Genomic DNA, 24,211 nt, shown 5'->3' with positions numbered 1-24,211 from the left:
AACATGTATGGTAGAAGGCCGTTTGATATTAAAGTATTTAAGTATTCTTCTTAGTAGTAATTATTTGTATCATTTTCTACTGAGTCAAAAACAAGAAAATATTTATTTTTACTATAAAGTTTTGCAATCAATCTTTTATTTAGTTGATCAACATATTCATTTCTGCTAGCTAAGATATCTTTTTAATTCTATCATGCGATTTGCCCAAATTATATTTTAATCTAATGATATAAATATTTATCTGATTAAATACACCACTAAGAACCAAATAATCTTTTATTGGATGCTCTTATTCGTTTCCGATACGGCTCAAGAAGACACTGAATATTGGATGTGTTCTTACTTTATATTTGTTGTCAGTTGAATTTTTTTCGTTTGAGGCCAGAAATATAACTTTGGCAAGCTAGCTTTTACAGGCACTGCTTTTGTCGATTTTGGAACTACTAGTAGCACTTTACATAAATTACCTCCCAAACCATTAATTTTTCACCAAACGGTTCATTAATATCTAATATATCTCTTGAACTCCATTTTGACACTTAGCCATAAGTGCTTCATCCCATATCATCAAATTTGCTTTCCTTATAAATTTAGTATCATTGCTCTGCTTTGATATATTTGTGATGGTTATTTAAATTATTTGAAGAGGTATATCAAATCTAAAGTAGATGACCTCACAATAAAATCGTTGTTGGTACACCACTTGCTATTATTGCTAACAGTGGCATGCCTCTTGATATGATATTTTCAAGTAATGCATGACATAGAAATATTATTTCGATTCCGCTGGAAGCATCTACAAAGAATAATCCCGTTATAGCAAAGTCGACTCTTTATAATATAGTCTTGAAAGTTTTTTCTTGTTTTGGATTTAGCTTTGACTGTGCTTCCCCGGACACTTATATAGCACTTTCATTCTTAATAATATATTAACCTTTATTGTCACGACCCAAATCCACGTGCCCGATACCCGGTACACTACCCGACCTGAGTGAACTAACCCATAAGTCAAGACAAAGTATAATTACGGAAACCAATTGAAAATCTTGTACATTTTCAAATCAAGTCACAATATATTTTTCCTTTCCAAAATCATACATGAAACCTTTTATAAAAATGATATAATCAAATTAAATGATTATTCCTTTATGCATGACGTCCACAATCCTATTTTTACAATCCCACAACTATCTATTGATCCTCTATACCAAAGAATAGAACCAAAACTTGGAGTAATTCCAACAAAATAAAATAAGAAATAACATGATAGCTACCACGAAATAAAAGTCGTACTTCATAATACCATCAGAAAGAAAGTCATCCTAGCGTTGACCGCATGCCACGTATCATATATCATCCTGAAATATCTAAAGTAATTCGGGCCTGGAGGGGGCCCCTAAGGGCTGAGTACACCACGACGGTACTCAATAAGTGTCATAGACTCTCTTTAACTTAAGTTCTTGGGACAAACTTTATAAAAATAATGCATCAATATTTGATATAAAATAATAAAATTTTTTATCAGTTCATGATCCTTGTCATTTTAAATGAAAGACAAGTAAAACATAACCCACAATATATACTTTTAAAATATTTATATCAACCCAAGATTTTGGATAAAATTATTTTATTTTCTTTAAGTCATCGAAATCACTTTCGGTTCCTTAGGCCTAAACATAAGAAAATTATTCTTACCTTTCACTAGGAGTAATATACCATCACCAACATAAGAAGGTCAACAAGGTTATATACCTAGAGGCAAGTATCATATACACTACTTGCTCGGGTCTTCTCATCGTAGTGCCGTACTATAACGACCCGACTTATCGTTTTGAACTTTTACTCTCCTTTCAACTATTTGAAGTTTTGAATAGCTTCGTATGATGTATTATGACGTGTGTGAATCATCGGTTTTGATGTTTCAGGATTAGTTCGGAAGAATAAATTTTATGTTGGAAAGTTAATTGAAAAGGGTTGATCGGAGTTTTGGCATTTGTGCAAACAACTCCGGAATAGAGTTTTGATGATTCCAATAGCTTCGTATGGTGATTTTGGACTTAGTAGCGTGTGCGAAAAATTATTTGGAAGTCCGTTGTTAAATTAGGCTTGAAATGACTAAAATAGAAATTTAAGTTTGAAAATTTGACTGGGGGTTGAATTTTTGATATCGGGGTCGGAATCTGATTTTAGAAATTGGAATAGGTCTGTTATGTCATTTATGACTTGTGTGCAAAACTTTAGGCCAATCGGACTTGATTCGATAGGTTTCGACATCGAATGTAGAAGTTAAAATTTCTTAGTTTCATTAAGCTTGAATTGGGGCATGATTCGTAGTTTTAGCGTTGTTTGATGTGATTTGAGGCTTCGACTAAGTTTGTATGATATTTTAGGACTTGTTAGTATATTCGGTTGAGGTCCGAGGGGCTCGGGTGAGTTTCGGGGTGGTTTCAGACCATTTCTCGGCCTTTTTTAATTGCTAATTTTTGTCTACAGAGGTGTGCATCGCGATCACAAATATTTGTTCGCGTTCGCGGAGAGCAAACAACAGTTTGGGGCCATGTGAATCGCGATCGCGGAAGCTCTTTTGCGATCGCGTAGAACAAAATCTCTGTCGCACTGATCCGACTTTGGAAGCTTATATCTCGCAGTTTATAAGTAATTAGGAGATGATCCAAAAATGTAAGTTGTAGCCCTTGATGTCGTCTAGTTTTCAGAAAGTCAAACCATTTGTCATTTGGAGTTTTGTATAAAAATGTTACAACCATTATATTTGAGGCTATATGGAAGAGTTGGAGAGTTTGTTCTTCGCGATTGGTTTTCCGCAATCGCGAAGGACACTTTTGGGGCTGGAAAATTTTGTGCCTCGCGATCGCGACGTATTTTCCGCCATCGCGAAGAGTAAATGCTTGGGCGGAAGCTATATTTCGAGGTTTCGTCCATTTTAACACGTTTAGAGCTACAGAGTTCACATTGAAGCGATGTTTATGCGATTTTTACCATATTGATTGGGGTAAGTGATTCTAACTCGATTTTGGTTAAATTACATGAATATATTGTTGTTTTCATCATTAAATTAGTGTTTTGAGTTGAAAATGGTAGAAAATTTCATAGACTTTAATTGAGGATTTGAAGGCCGACTATATATAAATCTCGAACCCATTAGAACCTTCTCTAGAGTCACCCACTTTGCTCAAATCCAAATTGCATCGCCCAAACGAGCCGAAAGATACATGCCCCATTAGCACAACAACACCAAAAGAAGTAACCTTGTCTTAACACCACCAATCAAATTCATACTTCGTGCACACTATGTCCTTCAAAATAACAACTTAATCATTCCATGATTTTTATATTTTCATAAAGTGGAATGTAACTCGTATTCAGAAATTTCCTTACTCGAGTCATCCTCGATTCTCTGCAAATCGTAAATAATCCACAAGTATGCCTCAGACCAAAACCAATACAACATATAATCATGCAATCAAATCGTAGATAGAAGACTCCCCCACTTGGATCAAAGACATATAACAAAACATCTGATATCTCACCATACCCATACTCTACTATTGTCATAATCAAAGTTATGCAATTCCGATGTCCTAAATATGCTCTGGTTATGAAATATTGTGATACAAATGTGTTCTATAGTACTTTAAGAATTGGCTAAATTACAGGAACTCACTACTACCTTTTATTAGATCCTAAACCCCTATTAAGTGCTTTCCCCATATCTATTTCTGCTATTGTGACTTGCCGGGATGAGTGGTTTTGAATTTCAGAGTGTTTTGGGACACTTAGTCCCTAAATGAGAGCTTAAGTCTTAGAATTTGGACCGTAGTTGGAACTGTGTGAAGACGGTTCCAGAATGGAATTCCGTCAATTTTGTTAGCTTCGTTGGGTGATTTTGGGCTTAGGGGCGTGTCCGGAATGTGTTTAGGGGGCCCATAGCTCATTTAAGCTTGAAATGGCGAAAGTCAAATTTTTGGAGATTTGGACCGGTAGTGGAAATTTTGATATCGGGGTCAGATTCCAATTTCGGAAGTTGGAGCAGGTCCATAATGTTGAATATGACTTGTTTATAAAATTTGAGGTCATTCAGATATGGTTTTATAGGTTTCGGCATCAGTTGTAGGAATTTGAAGTTTCAAGTTCTTTAAGTTTGAATTGGAGGGTGATTCGTAATTTTAGCGTTAGTTGATATGATTTGTGGGCTCGACTAAGTTCGTATGGTATTTTAGGATTGGTTGGTATGTTTGGTTGAGGTCCCGGGGGCCTCAAGTGAGTTTTGAGTGCTTAACGGATCAAAAGTTGGATTTGAGTTGTTGCTGAAGTCTTTAGGCATCTGTCATTTTCGCACCTGCGGTGGAGAGACCGCAAGTGCGTGATCACACGTGCGGAGAGGCAAGCACAGAAGCGAAAAAATGGAGGAGTTCCAGGGGTCGCAGGTGCGAGGTGAATTCCGCATCTGCGATGCCCGCATATGCGTTAGGGTCATCGCAGGTGTGGAAGGTCCGCAGAAGCGGAAGGGACTTCCGCAGGCGCGCACGCGCATGTGCGGCCCTTTCATCGCAGGTGCGAAGGCAGAGGGGGTAAGTGATTTTTGCAGATGCGCACATTTTGCCGCACAAGCGCACCCGCAGGTGGGAGCCCAGGCTCCGCAGGTGCGGAAATACATGGGCAATGGTTAAAACCGAAGGGCTTTGCGATTTTTGTCATTTGTGGACTTTCCAACTCGGTTTAGGGCGATATTTGAGAGAATTTTCGAGATATTTCTTGAGGTAAGTCCCTTGTGCTTATTTTTGATCAATAATCTTGCTTCCCCATTTATTTTCCCACCTAGTTAGTGTGTATTTAAGGTGGAAATTTGGAGTTGGAGGCTAGGGATTTGAAAAGTTTGAATTGTGTATTTGAAGGACCATTTGGTGTCGGATTTTAGTAAATTTGATATGGTTAGACTCTTGAGTAAACGTGCTTTCATATTTTTTGACTTTTACCCGATTCTAAGAAGTGGGCCCCACGGGCAATTTTTGAGTTAATTTTGGAATTTTCGTTAAAGTGTTGATTTCGTTAATTAGATGAGTCTATTATTGTTGTATTCATGATATGTAATTGCTTTTGGCTAGATTTGGGCCATTCAGAGTCAGATATTCGTGGGAAAGGCATTGTGACCGATTAATTGAGCTTAACTCGAGGTAAGTGGCTTGCCTAACTTTGTGTGGGGGAAATCCCCTTAAGATTTGGAACTATTGTGATATGTGAGCGACGTGTACGTGAGGTGACGAGTAAGTACACAGGCTAGTTATGGTAAAACCCGATTTTCTTACTGAGCAGCTACATGCTTTCCTGTTATTTTAAATAAAAACCATTTTAATGAGTACTAATCTATTTTCATTCTTAATTGAGTTATTCCAATATGTGTAGCTATCATGTTTAGTCTAATACAACATGTATACGTGTCTTAATTGTTTATGTGAATTTTGTGCAGCATGCTTAGCGAATTTCCTGCTTTTTCCCTGACTGGTACTTAGTCTAAATTGTAAGAATTTCGTGATGTAGTTTTATTTCTATCATTCGCGTTGCATATTTACTTTGGGACTACGGAACGGTATTCTGGGAGATCCCCCTGTACTGCATATTTACTTTTGGACTACGGAATGGTATTCCGGGAGATCCCCCTGTACTGCATATTTACTTTGGGACTACGGAACGATACTCCGGGAGATCCCCCTGTACTGCATATCTACTTTGGGACTACGAAACGGTATTCCGGGAGATCACCATGTACTGCATATTTACTTTGGGACTACAGAACGGTATTCCGGGAGATCCCCTGCACATTTACGTTTGGGACTACGAGACGGTATCTCGGGAAATCCCCTGTTGTGATTTCTGTGTACTGAGCTGTTACCTTCTATGATTTCATTGTTGTTAAATTTCAGCCTTTATTTTATTGCGGTATTACACTCTATATTGTTTTTATTATATATTTTCCAGTAGGGTCCTAACCGGACCTCGTCACTACTCGATCGAGATTAGGCTTGGCACTTACTGGGTACCGATTGTGGTGTACTCATGCTACTCTCTGAACATGTTTTTCGTGTGCAGATCCAGGAGCACCTTATCAACTGCACTATCAGTGAGCCCGGATAGTTTTGGAGACTTCAAGGTATATCTGCCGCGTCCGCAGACCTCGGAGTCCCCTTCTACTCTTTCTCATGTCCATTATCTTCTGTATTTTCCTTGTTAGATTCTGATGTATTGAGACACTAGATTTTTCCTTCTGTAGTTTGTGATTCACGATGTTCCGGATTTTGGGATTTCTTGTGTATTTTTGAATAGTTGGTTTAATTTATATTTTATTTCATTATTCCGCAAAAATGTTAGGCTTATCTAATTGTAGAGACTAGGTGCCGTCACGACGTCACACGGAGGGAAAATTGGGTCGTGACAACGTAAGACTGCAAATGGCCTTTATTTTTTCAATGCTGAAGTTTGGGAGCCATATGCGGTTAAAAAATTTATTAATGCATATACACAGTATTAGACATCATTTCTCTGTCTAGAAATCATATTAACATTGGAGAAAATAGAGTCCCTGTTTTTATTGATTCTCATAAAGTGTAACGACCCGACTTGTCGTTTTAAAAATTTAAGCCCCGTCTGGTGGCATAAGGCCCTGAGCAGCTTCTTATTATGTGTATTGACTTGCGTGCGTGGTTGAATTCTATTACCGGATGATTCAAAGTGATTTGGGACACTTGGTCCCTAAAAAAGGAGCTTAAGTCTTTAGATTTTGACCGTTGTCGGAACCGTGTGAAGACGACTCCGGAATGGAGTTACGTCGGTTCTGTTAGCTCCGTATGATTTTGGACTTAGGAGCGTGTCCGAAAATTTATTTGGAGGTCCGTAGTTGAATTCACTTTGAAATGGCAAAACTCAAAATTTTGGAAAGTTTGACCCGGGGGTTGACTTTTTAATGTCAGGGTCGGAATGCGATTCCGAGAGTTGGAACAGATCCGTTATGTCATTTGAGACGTGCCTGCAAAATTTGACGTAATTCCGGGTTGCTTTGATAGGTTTCGGCACGAGTTTTAGAAGTTGGAAGTTTTGAAAGTTTATAAGTTTGATTCATGGTGCGATTTGTATTTTCGGTGTTATTTGATGTGATTTGAGACCTCGAGCGAGTCCGTGTTAGGTTATGAAACTTGTTGGTATGTTTAGACGGGGTCCCAGGAGCCTTGGGTGTGTTTCAGACTGGCTACAAACCATTTCCTTCTATTTTTGAACTGCTGTTTCTGTTTTCTGGTGTTATTCTTCGCGTTCGCGAAGATCACCTCGTGTTCGTGAAGTGTTACCGCTGACCACCTTATACTTCTTCTTCGCGTTGAGCCCATCGCGTTCGCAAATGGTTTGTCTTTTCCTCCACCGCGTTCGCGATTAGTGTGATGACCCAAAGTGTAATCTTTAAATTTCATAAGTAATTCTGTGTTCTAAGACCTCGAAAAACACCATTTATCATTCCTCGACTTGTATGTGCAGTCCGTACAATTTTCGGGAAAGTTTTCATGTGAAAAATGGATTAAAATGTGAAATAGAGCCTTAAAACTCAATTGAGTTGACTTTGGTCAACATTTTGAACAAACGAACCCGGATCAGTGTTTTGACAGTTCCGATAGCTCCATATCGTGATTTGGGACTTGGGCATATGCCCGGAATTTAATTTGGAGGTCCCTAGCTCAAGTTATGACCATTTAACGAAAACTAGTAATTTAAAGGCTAAAGATTTTCAAGTTTGACCACGGGGGTGACTTTTTGATATTGGAGCTGGAATCCGATTTTGGAAATTTGAACAGCTCCGTTATAGCATTTATGACTTGTGTGCCAAATTTGACGTCATTCCGGATTCATTTAATATGTTTTGGCACGAGATTTGCAAATGAAAAAGTTTAAAACTCAAAGTCCGAATCGAGGTGTGAATTGCAATTTCGATGCTATTTGATGTGATTTGAGACCACGAGTAAGTCCGTATTATGTTACGGGACTTGTTGGGATAATTGGATAAGGTCCCGAGGGGCTCGGGTAAGTTTCGGATAGGCCACAGGATGTTTTGAACTTAGAAACTTTTGCTGGTATAACTGAACCTGTTGCAGGCCTCTGATCTCGCAATTGCGAGATCAGGCATCGCAAATGCGAACCAAGCAGGTATGGCAATTGCGAGATTTTTATCGCAATTGCGAAGAAAGTCTAGGCCAGCAGTTTTCGCAATTGCGAGTTTATCTTCGCAATTGCGAAGGGCCAATTATCGTAAATGCGACATAATCTTCGCATTTGCGAAGGCAGTGTGATTGTGAAGGGCATCACAATTGCGATTGTTTCTTCGCATTTACGAAGCTCAGGTTGCAATTGCGACGCCTGCAGCTGAACAAAATGACTTTTTGACGGGATTTTTGATTCATTTCCCAAATCTTCAAAACCTAAAACCTCAAGACGCGATTTTGGGCGATTTTCACGGGAAAACATTGGGGTAAGTGTTCCTTATCCTATATTGATTATACTTCACGATTTCATACTCATTTATATCATGAATCCGTGAATTTATGGAAGAAAATAAGATTTTTCAAAAATCTTCCAAAAACGAAAAATTAAGATTTAAAGGTCCATTTGATATCGGAATTGGATAGTTTTTCCTAGATTTGAGACGCGGGTCCCACTGCCAAATATTTTAATGAATTTCGGATTTTATCCGAAAAATTAGTAAATTCATATGGAATTAATTCCTATGATTAGTATTGAATACATCGAATTGTTTGTGAATTGATTTAAAGCTTTTGGAGATAAATTTAAAAGGAAAAGCCGTGGTTGAGTAATTTATTGGAATTTATAAAGCGAGGTAAGTGTCGTGGTTAACCTTGACTTGAGGGAATAGAACCCTTAAATTATTTGTTATGTGAAATGCATGTGAACGACGTATAGGCAAGGTGACGAGTGTCTATACGTCGTCATATTAATTGTTTGCCTACTTACTCGAAAAATCATAAATTATTTTAAATCATGAATTAATTGTTATAATAATTGTTTCTTTCCTATTCTTTGTCAAATATTAATTCTTGAATTCTTGCATTAATTGTTACATGCTATGTGAATTATGTGTCTTAATTGTTATTTGACATTTAGCATATGATACATTAAACTGTCTATTTTCTCTCTGATTTTCATAATAACTTGCTATTTGTTATTGTTTGTTTCATAATTAGATTATAATTATTGTATGCTTGTTGTCTTATAATTTTATATTAATTGTTGCATTTATTGGGGAAATTTCTTCTAGAAGAATTAGTAAATGAATATATTGGAGGAGCGGGTTGCACGCCGTAATAGAATTGATCGAAATGAATAACTTGGAGGATCGGGTTGCACGCCGCAATAGACTTATTAAAAAGTCCATATTGGAGGATCGGGTTGCACGCCGCAACAGACTTATTAAAAAGTTCATATTGGAGGATCGGACTGCACACCGCAATAGACTTACTAAAAGTCAATATTTGGGGGATCGGATTGCACGCCGCAATAGATTTATTGAAAAGTTAATATTGGGGGATCGGATTGCACGCCGTAAGAGACTTATTTAAAAGTCTATATCTATACTTGATTGAAATAAATATATGGCAGACTTGATTAAAAGGAAAATATTGGGAGAGCGGGTTGCACACTGCAACCGAATTGAATGTGAATATATTGTGAGAGCGGGTTTCACGCTGCAACAGAATTGGTTGAAATAATAATGGATTATGACTGCTGGGTTGGCTTCAATTATTGTAAATGAGGTACCTGATTTATTTCTATTATTTGTTGTTGTTATTAATATTGCGTACAAGTTAATGTAAGTGAACCGTCTTAGCCTCGTCACTACTCTGTCGAGGTTAGGCTCAACACTTACCAGTACATGGGGTCGGTTGTACTGATACTACACTCTGCACTTCTTGTGTAGATTTTGGAGTTGGTCCCAGCGGCGTACCATAGACTTGCTCGGATTTCAGCTACCAGAGGAGACTTGAGGTATAACTGCATGGCGTCCGCAGTTCTGAAGTCCCCGTCTATTGTACTTTAGTTGTGTGTTTATTTCCAGACAACTTTACTTTATTCAGACCTTTATCCGTATTTATTCTAGAAGCTCGTACACTTGTGTCACCAATTCTGGGATGGTATTTAGACACTGTTATTTTTATGGATTATTTCAAAATTGCTTCCGCATTTGCTTCCGCATTTGCTTCCTTGTTATTAATAAATTTAAAATTGTTTTAAAAACGGATAATATTATTCTAACGTTGGCTTGCCTAGCAAGTTAAATGTTAGGCGCCATCACGGTTCGAAGGTGAGAATTTCGGGTCGTGACAGTTGGTATCAGAGAAGTAGGTTACATAGGTCTCACGAGTCACGAGCAAGCTTAGTAGAGTCTGAAGGATCGGTATGGAGACGTCTGTACTTATCTCTCAGAGGCTATGAAGTTTAGGAACAATATCACTTCTTTCTTATTCTATTGTGCGAATTAATTCTATCATCGATGATTGAACCATTCTACTCTTATTCTCTCGCAGATGGTGAGAACACGTAATACCTCTACCGATGGACAGGGACCAGAACCCCCGGTGGCAACTATGGCCAGGGGTAGAGGTTGAGGTTGTGCTAGAGGCCGAGGTAGAGCTCAGTCTAGAGCTCGAGCAGCTGCACCTGTTGTAGAACCTCAGGTGGACCTTCAGGAGGAGGTTCCTATTCAGAATGTACCAGTTGGACCAGTTCAGGTCCCGGAAGGATTCATAGCCACTCCAGTACTTCAGGACGCTCTAGTCCGTTTGGTAAGTCTTATGGAGGGCGTGGCCCAGAATGGTACATTTCCAGTGGCACCAGCCGTATCACAGGCTGGGGGAGGAGCACAAACTCCCACTACTCCCTCTCTGGAGCAGATGGCTCCCCAGAATTAGGCTCCAGTAGCCCCGCCAGTTGGGGTAGTTCAGCAGTTGTTGCAGCACAGATCGGTGATTGGCCCGCCATGTCTTTTGAGGCCTTGTTGAGACTGGATAAGTTTACCAAGCTCTTTCCAGTTCACTTCAGTGGTACACCTTCTGAGGACCCACAGGATTATCTTGAACGCTGCCATGAGGTGCTGCAGAACATGGGTATAGTTGAGACCAATGGGGTTGATTTTGCTGTATTTTAGATGACGGGTTCCGCCAAGAGGTGGTGGAGAGATTATACATTGGCCCGACCAGTCGGATCGCCTGCACTTACCTGGGAGGAGTTCTCTCAGCTATTTCTGGAGAAGTTCCTCCCTATCACACCAAGAGAGGAATTCCGCAAGCAATTTGAGCGTCTGCAGTAGGGCAGTATGATTGTTACTCAGTATGAGTCTCGTTTTGTGGATTTGGCCCGTCATGCTCTCCTTTTACTACCTACGAAAGGAGAGAGAGTGGGGAGGTTTATTGAGGGACTCACTTAACCTATCAGACTTCAGATGGCCAAGGAAATCGGAAGTGAGATTTCTTTTCAGGCGGCTGCTAATGTCACAAGGAGGATCGAGATGGTTCTTGCACAGGAGAGAGGGCAGAGGTCCGATAAGAGGCCTCGTCAATTCAGTGGTTTCAGTGGTGCCTCGTCTGGAGGCATGGGTAATTTTGGTAGGGGTCATCCTCCCAGACCATTTCATTCTACACTTTATGTATCTCCCGGTGCTTCAGGGAGTCACGGTCCTATTATGCCTTACTCTGGGCACCCAGTATTCAGTGCATCACCACTCCAGAGTTACTACAATGATTATCTGGCCCATTTGGGTCAGCTCCAGCTTCAGCCTCCACGACATCAGGATAGGTGTTATGAGTGTGGGAACATTGGTCACATCAGGAGGTATTGCCCTAGATTGGCGAGTAACAGATCTCGGCAAGATTCTCGTGCCATCATACCGGTACCGGTTGCTTCACCGCCTGCTCATCCAGCTTGAGGTAGGGGTCAGGCAACTATAGGTAGAGGTCAGCCTATTAGAGGTGGAGGTCAGGCCATTAGAGATGAAGGTCAGACCGTTAGAGGTGGAGGCCAGCCAGTCAGAGGCCGTCCCAAGGACGCAGTTTAGAGTGGTGGGGCCCAGCCCCGATTTTATGCTTTTCCAGCTAGGCCTGAGGCCGAGTCATCTGATGCTGTGATCACAGGTATTATTCCAGTTTGCCATAGAGATGCTTCAGTTCTATTTGATCCAGGATCTACTTATTCCTATGTGTCCTCCTATTTTGCTTCATATTTGGTTATGCCTTGTGATTCTCTAAGTGCTTCTGTGTGTGTATCTACACCGGTGGGAGACTCTGTTGTAGTAAATCATGTCTATCATTCGTGTGTGGTTACTATTGGTAATCTTGAGACTAGCGTGGATATTTTACTTCTTGATATGGTAGATTTTAATGTCATCTTGGGTATGGATTGGCTGTCCCCTTATCATGCTATATTAGATTGTCATGCCAAGACAGTGACCCTAGCTATGCCGGGGTTAACTCGGTTAGAGTGGAAAGGAACTCCTGGTCATTCTGCCAGCAGGGTTATTTCTTATATGAAAGCTCGGCGTATGGTAGAGAAAGGGTGTCTAGCCTATTTGGCTTATATTCGCGATCCTAGTGCAGCTGTTCCTTCTATGGACTCAGTACTAGTTGTTCGTGAATTTCCAGAAGTATTTCTTGCAGATCTGCCGGGGAAGCCACCCGATAGAGATATTGACTTTTGTATTGATTTGGCTCTGGGCACTCAGCCCATTTCTATTCCACCATACCATATGGCCCCGCCAAGTTGAAAGAATTGAAAGAGCAGTTACAAGACTTGCTTGATCAGGGATTCATTAGACCTAGTGTCTCGCCCTGGGGTGCACCAGTATTATTTGTAAAGAAGAAATATGGCTCTATGCGGATATGTATAGACTATCGGCAGTTGAACAAGGCCACTATCAAAAACAAATATCCGCTGCTAAGAATTGATGACTTATTTGATCAGCTTCAGGGTGCCAAGGTATTCTCGAAGATCGATTTGAGGTCTGGTTACAATCAGTTGAAGATTAGAGCATCTGATGTCCCTAAAACAACTTTTCGGACTCGGTATGGGCATTACGAATTCCTAGTAATGTCATTTGGGTTGACAAATGCCACAATAGCATTTATGGATTTGATGAATCGGGTGTTCAAGCCTTATTTGGATTCTTTTGTGGTTGTATTCATTGATGATATCTTGATTTACTCCAGCAGTCGAGAGAAACATGAGCAACATCTTCGAAGTGTGTTTCACACCTTGAAGAATAATTAGTTATATGCCAAGTTTTCAAAATGTGAGTTTTGGTTAGACTTAGTTGCCTTTTTGGGGCATGTTGTATCGGCAGAAGGCATAAAGGTGGATCCTAAGAAGATTGAGGCTGTTCAGAATTGGCCTAAACCTACTTCAGTTACAGAGATCTGGAGTTTTCGGGTTTAGTAGGTTATTATCGTCGGTTCATGGGAGGGTTTTCATCTATAGCAAGCCCATTGACTAGATTGACATAGATAGGTGTCCCATTCAGATGGTCAGACGAATGTGAAACGAGCTTTCAGAAGCTCAAGACCGCTTTGACTACGGCGCCAGTATTGGTATTACCCACAAGTTTAGGATTGTATACAGTATATTGTGATGCATCTCACATTGGGCTTGGTCCAATATTAACGCAAGATGGCAAGGTAATTGCATATGCATCACGGCAGTTAAAAGTTCACGAGAAGAATTATCCTGTTCATGACTTAGAATTGGCAGCCATTGTTCATGCGCTGAAGATTTGGAGGCATTACCTCTACGGTGCCTCGTGTGAGGTATTTACTGATCATCGTAGCCTTCAGTATCTGTTCAAACAAAAAGATCTTAATTTGAGGCAGAGAAGATGGTTGGAGCTGTTGAAAGACTATGATATCACCATTTTGTATCACCCCGGAAAGGCCAATGTGGTGGCCGATGCTTTGAGTAGAAAGGCTGTGAGTATGGCCAGTCTTGCGTATATTCCAGTTGGTGAGAGGCCATTAGCTGCAGATGTTCAGACTTTGGCTAATCAGTTCGTGAGGTTAGATGTTTCAGAACCCAGTCGGGTTTTAGCTTGCACAGTCGCTCGGTCTTCTTCATATAAGCGCATAAGAGAGAGGTAGTATGATGATCCTCATTTCCTTGTCCTTAAGGACACGGTACGGCACGGTGATGCCAAACAGGTTGCTGGAGGGAAATATGGGGTTCTGCGAATGCAGGGTCGTATTTGTGTGCCTAATGTGGATGGGCTTCATGAATTAATTCTTGAAGAAGCACATAGTTCCAGGTATTCTATTCATCCAGGTACCACCAAAATGTATCAAGATTTGTGGCAACATTATTGGTGGAGGAGAATGAAAAAGAATATAGTTGCATATGTAGCTCAGTGTCTGAATTGTCAGCGAGTTAAGTACGAGCATCAGAGACCTGGTGGTTTGCTTAAGAAGTTAGAAATTCCTGAGTGGAAGTGGGAGCGTATCACTATGGGTTTTGTTGGTGGGCTTCCACGGACTCAGAGAAAATTTGACCCAGTTTGGGTTATTGTGGACAGGTTGACCAAGTCAGCACATTTCATTCCAGTGGTAGTTACCTATTCTTCAGAGAGGTTAGCTGAAATTTACATTCGTGTGATTTTCTGCCTTCACGGTGTGCCCGTGTCTATTATTTCAGATCGAGGTACGCAGTTTACCTCACATTTTTGGAGGGCTGTACAGCGTGAGTTAGGCACGCGGGTGGAGTTGAGTACAGCATTTCATCCACAGACAGACGGACAGTTAGAGCGTACTATTCAAATATTGGAAGATATGCTCCGCGCTTGTGTTATAGACTTTGGAGGTTCTTGGGATCATTTCTTGCCACTTGCGGAGTTTGCTTATAATAATAGCTACCAGTCGAGCATTCAGATGGCTCCATATGAGGCACTATACGGAAGGCGATGCCGATCGCCAGTTGGTTGGTTTGAACAGGGAGAGGCTCGATTGTTGGCTACCTATTTGGTACAAGATGCCTTGGATAAGGTCAAGATTATTCAGGATCGACTTCGCACAGCTCAGTGTAGGCAAAAGAGTTATGCCGACCGTAAAGTCCGTGATATTGTATGCATGATTGGAGAAAGAATATTGCTCCGAGTTTCACCTATGAAAGGTGTAATGAATTTCGGAAAGAAGGGCAAGTTGAGCCCTAGGTATATCGGACCCTTTGAAATTCTTGAAAGGGAGGGTGAAGTAGCCTACAGACTTGCATTACCACCTCTTTTATTAGCGGTTCATCCGGTGTTCCATGTGTCTATGCTCCGAAAATATCATGGTGATCCGTCCCATGTGTTAGTTTTCAGCTCAGTCCAATTGGACAAAGATTTGACTAACGAGGAGGAGCGGGTGCCTATTCTAGCCCGGCAGGTCCGACAGTTGAGGTTTAAGAGTTATCCTTCAGTTAGGGTACAATGGAGAGGTCAGCTGGTAGAGGCATCTACCTGGGATTCCGAGTCGGACATGCAGAGTAAATATCCACACCTTTTCTCCAGCTCAGGTATTTTTTTTCTAACTCCGTTCGAGGACGAACGTTTATTTTAGAGGTGTGTGATGACCCAAAATGTCATCTTTAAATTTAATAAGTAATTCTCTGTTCTAAGACCTCGAAAAACACCATTTATCATTCCTCGACTTGCGTGCGAAGTTCATACAATTTTTCGGAAAATTTTCATGTGAAAAATGGATTAAAATGTGAAATAGAGCCTTAAAACTCAACTGAGTTGACTTTGGTTAACATTTTGAGCAAACGGACCCGGATCAGTGTTTTGACAGTTCCGATAGATCCGTATCATGATTTGTGACTTGGGCGTATGCCCGGAATTTAATTTGGAGGTCCGTAGCTCAAATTATGATCATTTAACGGAAACTAGTAATTGAAAGGCTAAAGATTTTCAAGTTTGACCACGGGGTTGACTTTTTGATATCGGAGCCGGAATCCGATTCTAGAAATTTGAACAGCTCCGTTATGGCATTTATGACTTGTGTGTCAAATTTGAAGTCATTCCGGATTCATTTAATATATTTTGGCACAAGATTTGCAAATGGAAAAGTTTAAAACTCAAAGTCCGAATCGAGGTGTGAATTGAAATTTCGATGCTATTTGATGTGATTTGAGACCCCAAGTAAGTCTGTATTATGTTACGGGACTTGTTGGGATAATTGGATAAGGTCCCGAGGGGCTCGGGTGAGTTTCGGATAGGCTACGGGATGTTTTGAACTTAGAAACTTTTGCTGGTATAACTGAACCTGTTGCAGGCCTCTGATCTCGCAATTGCGAGATCAGGCATCGCAAATGCGAACCAAGCAGGTATGGCAATTGCGATATTTTTATCGGAATTGCGAAGAAAGCCTAGGCAAGCAGTTCTCTCAATTACGAGTTTATCTTCGCAATTGCGAATGGCCAATTGTCGCAAATGCGACATAATCTTCACATTTGCGAAGGCAGCGGTATTGTGAAGGGCATCGCAATTGCGATTGTTTCTTCGCATTTGTAAGCTTTGCATTTGCAAAGATCAGGTCGCAATTGCGACACCTACAACTGAACAAAATGACTTTTGGACGGGATTTTTGATTCATTTCTCAAATCTTCAAAACCTAAAACCTCAAGAGGCGATTTTGGGCGATTTTTACGAGAAAACATTGGGGTAAGTGTTCCTTATCCTATATTGATTATATTTCATGATTTCATACTCATTTATATCATGAATTCGTGAATTTATGGAAGAAAAATCAGATTTTTCAAAAATCTTCCAAAAACGAAAAATTAAGATTTGAAGGACCATTTGATATCGGAATTGGATAATTTTTGTATGGTTGGACTCGTCTCGGAATGGGTGTTCGGATTTCGTAAGTTTTTTCGAGATTTGAGACGTGGGTCTGACTTCCGAATATTTTAATGAATTTTGGATTTTATATGGAAAATTAGTAAATTCATATGGAATTAATTCCTATGATTAGTATTGAATATATTGAATTGGTTGTGAATAGATTTGAAGCTTTTGGAGACAAATTTAAAAGGAAAAGTTGTGGTTGAGTAATTGATTGGAATTTACAAAGCGAGGTAAGTGTTGTGGTTAACCTTGACTTGAGGGAGTAGAACCCTTAAATTATTTGTTATGTGAAATGCATGTGAACGACGTATAGGCGAGGTGACGAGTGTCTATACGTTGTCAAATTAATTGTTTGCCTACTTACTCGAAAAATCATAAATTATTTTAAATCATGAATTAATTGTTATAATAATATATTCTCTCCTATTCTTTGTCAAATATTAATTCTTGAATTCTTGCATTAATTGTTACATGCTATGTGAATTATGTGTCTTAATTGTTATTTGACATTTAGCATATGATACATTAAACTGTCTATTTTTTCTCTGATTTCCATAATAACTTGCTATTTGTCATTGTTTGTTTCATAATTAAATCATAATTATTGTATGCTTGTTGTCTTATAATTTTATATTAATTATTGCATTTATTGGGAAAATTTCTTCTAGAAGTATTAGTAAATAAATATATTGCAGGAGCGGGTTGCACGCCGCAACAGAATTGATCAAAATGAATAAATTGGAGGATCGGGTTGCACGCTGCAACAGACTTATTAAAAAGTCCATATTGGAGGATCGGGTTGCACGCCGCAACAGACTTATTAAAAAGTCCATATTGGAGGATCGGATTGCACGCCGCAATAGACTTACTAAAAGTCAATATTTGGGGGATCGGATTGCACGCCGCAATAGAGTTATTGAAAACTCAATATTGGGGGATCGGATTGCACGCCGCAAGAGACTTATTTAAAAGTCTATATATATACTTGATTGAAATAAATATATGGCAGACTTGATTAAAAGGAAACTATTGGGAGAGCGGGTTGCATACTGCAACAGAATTGAATGTGAATATATTGTGAGAGCGGGTTGCATGCTGCAACAGAATTGGTTGAAATAATAATGGATTATGACTGTTGGGTTGGCTTCAATTATTATTAATGAGTTACCTGATTTATTTCTATTATTAGTTGTTGTTACTAATATTGCATACAGGTTAATGTAAGTGAACCGTCTTAGCCTCGTCACTACTCTGTCGAGGTTAGGCTCAGCACTTACCAGTATATGGGGTCGGTTGTACTGATACTACACTCTGCACTTCTTGTGCAGATTTTGGAGTAGGTCCCAGCGGCGTACCATAGACTTGCTCGGATTTCAGCTACTAGAGGAGACTTGAGGTATAACTGCATGGCGTCCGCAGTTCTGAAGTCCCCGTCTATTGTACTTTAGTTGTGTGTTTATTTTCGCAGAGCTTTATTTTATTCAGAATTTTATCTGTATTTATTCTAGGAGCTCATGCACTTGTGACACCAATTCTAGGATGGAATTTAGACACCGTTATTTTTATGAATTATTTCAAAATTGCTTCCGCATTTGCTTCCTTGTTATTAATAAATTTAAAATTGTTTTAAAAATGGATAATATTATTCTAACGTTGGCTTGCCTAGCAAGTGAAATGTTAGGCGCCATCACAGTTCGAAGGTGAAAATTTCGGGTCGTGATAATTAGACACTCGCATTCTCGAAGCTTTTCATGGCATCCTCATTTTGTTCTTCGCGTTCGCGAAGAGCATCTCGCGTTCCTGAAGGTTTTCAGTTCTTATTCTTTGCGTTCGCGGCCCTTTGCTCGCGTTCACGTAAGTCAGTCGTGGCCCATTAGATTTTTCCTCTCCGCGTTCGCGAACAACCCATCGCGTTTGCGAAGCAAAATTGGGCAGTTCATTTTTCTTCTTCGCGAATGCGATCCTTTCTCCGCGTTCCCGATGCACAATCACCTCGGCAGAATATAAGATTTCAAAATCGAGGGTTAGGCCATTTTTATCACATTTTGACTTATAGAGCTCGGATTTGAGCGATTCTTGGTGGGTTTTTCAAGCAATTCAATTGGGTAAGTGTTCTTCACTTAGTATATAATATATTCCACGATTTTTATCTACATTTGTATTATTTAATTTGTGTTTTGAGTTGAGGAAAATGTTGGTTTTGAAGAAAACTTTCAAAATGAAAAATCACAATTTGAGGGACGAAATGATATCGGAATTTGATGATTTTAGTATGGTTGAACTCGTGAGTGAATGGGGTGTTCGTATTTCATAACTTTCACCCTATTCCGAGACGTGGGACCCACGGGCAAATTTTTGAGTTAATTTCGGATTTTTATTAAAAATGTAGTATTTTCTTATGGAATTGATTCTATAATTTTTGTTGACGGTATTGAATTAATTATGACTAGATTCGAGTCGATCGGAGTTGGAAAAATTGAGAAAAAGGCATACTACTTGATTTAAATTGGGGCAAGTTGAGGTAAGTGACTTGCTTAACCTCGAATGAGGGAATTCTCCCTTAGGCATTGTGTCTTATGTGCAATTTGTGTAATTGAAAATCATATACGCGAGGTGACGAGTACGTACTTGATTTATATGTGCAAATTTTATTGAGTTAAAGTCTTGAGCATATTGTGTAGTAAATTGGATAATTGTTGGCATATATTTAATCATCTACTTGTCGTGCCTAAATCCTTGTTATTGACTCTGTTGTTATATGACAATGTGATGTGATTGTTGTTTGATTATTTATGAAATTTCGTGAATTTGCTGGTTTGATAATTATTGGAATTTAATTCCATTTTGAATTTTCCTCTCTGCAAACAATTAATTAAATGAGCTTTAGAAGAGGTGTTTATATAATTATTGAAAAATTAATTTTTATGAAGACTTTATTTTATGTTGAGTAATTTCTATCTCTATTGATTATTTTTGGGTGTTGTACACATTGTGTGGAGCTTTTGACTATTTGTTGTGAAATTAATTGACTTGGTTGTAGCTTTGAAATTTGGTTGTGGTCATTGGGCAAATTGTGATATGAATTGATTTTTTATTATGTTGCTATGATAATTTCCCTTGTAAATTGTTGTATTGTGTGAGTTGTTATTTTGGGGAGATAAGGGTGGCATTTCACCGTTGATATTATCTGGTTATAAGGATGGCATTTCACTGTTATTGTATTTGTTGGAATATTATCTGGGCAGAGCGATAAGGGTGGCAATAGGAACAATAATGGTGGCTATTGATATTGTCTGGGCGGAGCAATAAGGGTGGCTATAGGAGTGATAAGGGTGGCAATAGGAGCGATAAGGGTGGCTATTGTCAGGGTCGATATGTGATGATGTGGGGTTGTGGTGTTGATGATTTGTTGTGATGTTGTGATTTTTCTTGTGTTTATTTTTATGCCTTGTGTAATTGGTCTTGTTGATAGTAAATTGATAACAATCTGTTTTATGTTGAAATTGAGAACCTGTGGCTATTGCCAGGGGGATTAATAATTGAAATGTGGGCACGAGATGCCGTAAGTAAATAATGATGATATTTGGCACGTGAATTATCCGTGCTATTGTGATATGAAATGTGGGCACGAGGTGCTGTGATGAAATAGTAATGATATTTGGCACGTGAATTGTCCGTGCAGTTGTGAGTTGAAATGAGGCTACGAGGTGCCGGAAAAATATGATGATTTAATTATGGGCACGAGGTGCCGTGTAAATATGAAAATGGGCTGAGACCTGTACTTTTATGATTATGAAATGAGGTGTCAGATGGTGACTTTTTAATTGAAAGAATTATATTCAAAATAATTATTTGGAAGGATTTTTACTTAGAAAGTATTATATGAAAGAATTGTATTTGAAATATATTTATTCGAGGAAATTATATTTGAAAAGATTTATTGAAAGAATTATATTTGAAAAATAATTATTTCAGAAAATAATATTTAAAAGAGAATTATCTGGAAGAAGTATATGTGGAAGACATTTATTTGAATGACTTGATTTAATTGGGTGTAATTATATTTATTAATTGTTGAGTGATATTAATGGTATTCTTGTTGGCTGTTGTGCATATAACGGGTTGCTTTATCCTGCCCTTATTATTATTTGTTTCCTATTAGTTTGTAAATAATATTGCACAGATTATTAGGCTAGTGAGTGTCTTGACTGTACCTCGTCTCTACTCCATTGAGGTTAGTCTTGATACTTACTGGGTACCGACCATGGCGTACTCATACTACACTTCTGCTTATTTTAGTGCAGAGCTAGGTATTGAAGATAACGGACTTGAGCGGAGTTAAAGCAGGATCGTAAGGATTCAAGGTAGAGCTACTTGGTCGTCGCAGTCCCTTGGAGTCTTTTTATTTCATTGTACTGTTAACTTATAATCAAACAGTATTGTATATTCGGTCTTCGTGATCATTCTATGTATCCAGTTAGAGTTCGTGACTCAGTACTAACAGTCTTGGGAGGTTGTATATCGTAATTATTTCCGCTGTTAGTTTTAAAAAAAATGACTTCAAAATGTAATTGAAATCGGCTTACCTAGTCTTAGAGACTAGGTGCCATCATGACGCCTGTGGTTGCATTTTGGGTCGTGACAGTTGGTATCAGAGCTCTAGGTTCATAGGTTTTACGAGTCACGAACGAGTCTAGTAGAGTCTTGGGGATCGGTACGGAGACGTCTGTACTTATCTTCAAGAGGCTACAGAACTGTTAGGAAATTTCCATTTCTTTCATTCCTGTCGTGCGAAATTTGTTGAATTTGGAATTTGAACCTTTGTATCTCCATTCTCTCACAGATGGTAAGGACACGTGCTAATGGGTTAGCTGAGCAGTCATCCGCACATACTGCTAGGGCTGCAAGAGGCCGGGGCCGAGGTCGAGGTCGATGAAGGGCACGTGCTGCGACTAAAGCACCTGTCAGAACAATAGTTGAGGAGCCACTAGTAGCTCCAGTTGGGGGACAGGTACCAGAAGCACCTGTTGTTACCTCAGGACTTCAGGAGACTTTAGCACAGTTCCTGAGTATGTTTGGTACATTAACTCAGGCGGGATTGATCTCTGTTGCACCAAACATTCCGTAGATTGGGGGAGTAGCTCAGACTCCTACCACAACTCCAGAGCAGCAGGTTCACGTTGGACAGGTTTCGGGTGTAGTACCGGTACAACCTGTTATTCCGGTTCGGCCTGAGGTCAGGCCCGAGGCATCAGAAGAAGAACAAAAGAGACTTGAAAGGTTTAAGAAATATAATCCACCAACTTTTAGTGGCACAGCTACAGAGGATGCCCATGGATTTCTGGAATATTGTCACCGTATTCTTCACACTATGGGTATTGTGGAAGTTAGCAGTCACCGTATTCTTCACACTATGGGTATTGTGGAAGTTAGCAGAGTTTCCTTTACTACATTTCAACTGTCAGGCGCAGCGTATTGGTGGTGGCAAATCTATGAAGAAAGTAGACCAACCGATGCCTTACCACTAACTTGGGATAAATTTTCGAAAATGTTCTTGAAAAAGTTTGTTCCCAGACTCTCAGAGATGCGTGGCGCACAGAGTTTGAACGGTTGCATCAGGGCACTATGACAGTGTCAGACTATGCTATCAGGTTCAGTGAGTTAGCCCGTCATGCACCTATCTTAGTTCCTACAAATAGAGAACGGGTCCGCAGATTCATTGAGGGGCCCGATTATGATATTAAAATATGCATGGCTCGAGAGTTGCAAACTGATGCTCCATTTCAACAAGTAGTGGAGATTGCAAGGAAGATTGAGGGTGTTTTAGGCGAGGAAAAGGGATTCTAAGGAGGCCAAAAGGTCTCGAAGGTCTGGAGGATTCAGTGGGTTTTACTCTGCAGCTAGAACCCATTATAGTGGAGGCTCGAGCAGTCGGTCAGCTCAGTCCGCACATCAGATTACTCGGAGTGCTCCAGTTTACAGTGCACCACCGACACGAGATTCTTAAAGTGTTATTCCAGTTATCCGGCACAGACTCAGTACGAGTAGTCGCGACCTTAGAAGGGTTGTTATGAGTGTGGTGATACTAGGCATATCATGAGAGATTGTCCCAGTCTTGGGAGGGGTGGATTTCATCAGAACAGTCAAGCAACAAGCTTTATTCCAGTTGATACTCCACGTGCACAGTCAGCTAGAGGTGGAGGACAGGCGAGTAGTGGGCGCCTAAGAGGTGGAGGCCCGACCCGTTGATTTAATCACTATGATTTGGCTGAGGCCAATACACCAGATGGTGTCGTTACAGGTACGATCCTGATTTTTATTATAAAAGGATATTTTTCCTTAATTTGATTCGGTTCTGAATATTGAGGTGAGTCCTCCTATTATGCTCCACTTATGAGTGAGCTCTGTAAATTTGCAACCCACTTATATGTTTATTCCTGTTAGGAGATTTGGGGGTGTGAGCCCGTGTCTGTCATTTATTTTTGTGCACCATTGAGGGCTATAAGTCCAAAAGTAATTTTTATTATTCATTTCAATGGGTTTAATGTGTTTCGAAATAATTGATTCCAATTTTTATGAATTATATGCTCTACTGGTATGGGAGTTCATTATATGTTGTGAAAATTATTTATGAAATATATTGAAAAGAAGAAAGAAAGGCAATTGAAAAATTTTAGTTGGCACAATGTGCAACATACTTGTGATTTGGAGTTGAGGATGAGATCCTTGCATTTTTACATGATGTGAAATATTTAAACCGGGCTGCAAGCCGCGGTGGAAGTTATGTAAGGACGAGGTCCTCGTGGTGAAATATTTATGATTTTAAAAATTTTCCCTTTGTAAAATTTAATTGTACAATAGTATTAATAGGCAGTTATGCCTGTTAGGCTTATTTGATAATTCTTGTATATGCTCCGCGCTTGTGTTATAGACTTTGGAGGTTCTTAGGCTCATTTCTTGCCACTTGCGAAGTTTGCTTATAATAATAGCTACCAGTTGAGCATTCAGATGGCTCCATATGAGGCATTATACGAAAGGCGATGCCGATCGCCAGTTGGTTGGTTTGAATAGGTAGAGGCTCGGTTGTTGGCTACCGATTTGGTACAAGATGCCTTAGATAAGGTCAAGATTATTCAGGATCGACTTCGCACAACTCAGTCTAGGTAAAAGAGTTATGCCGACCGTAAAGTCCGTGATATTGTATTCATGATTGGAGAAAGAATATTGCTCCGGGTTTCACCTATGAAAGGTGTAATGAGGTTCGGAAAGAAGGGCAAGTTGAGC

This window comes from Nicotiana tomentosiformis, chromosome 1 (assembly GCF_000390325.3).
Source record: "Nicotiana tomentosiformis chromosome 1, ASM39032v3, whole genome shotgun sequence".
NCBI classification, from domain to species: domain Eukaryota; kingdom Viridiplantae; phylum Streptophyta; class Magnoliopsida; order Solanales; family Solanaceae; genus Nicotiana; species Nicotiana tomentosiformis.
Note: the sequence above shows the minus strand (reverse complement) of the source record.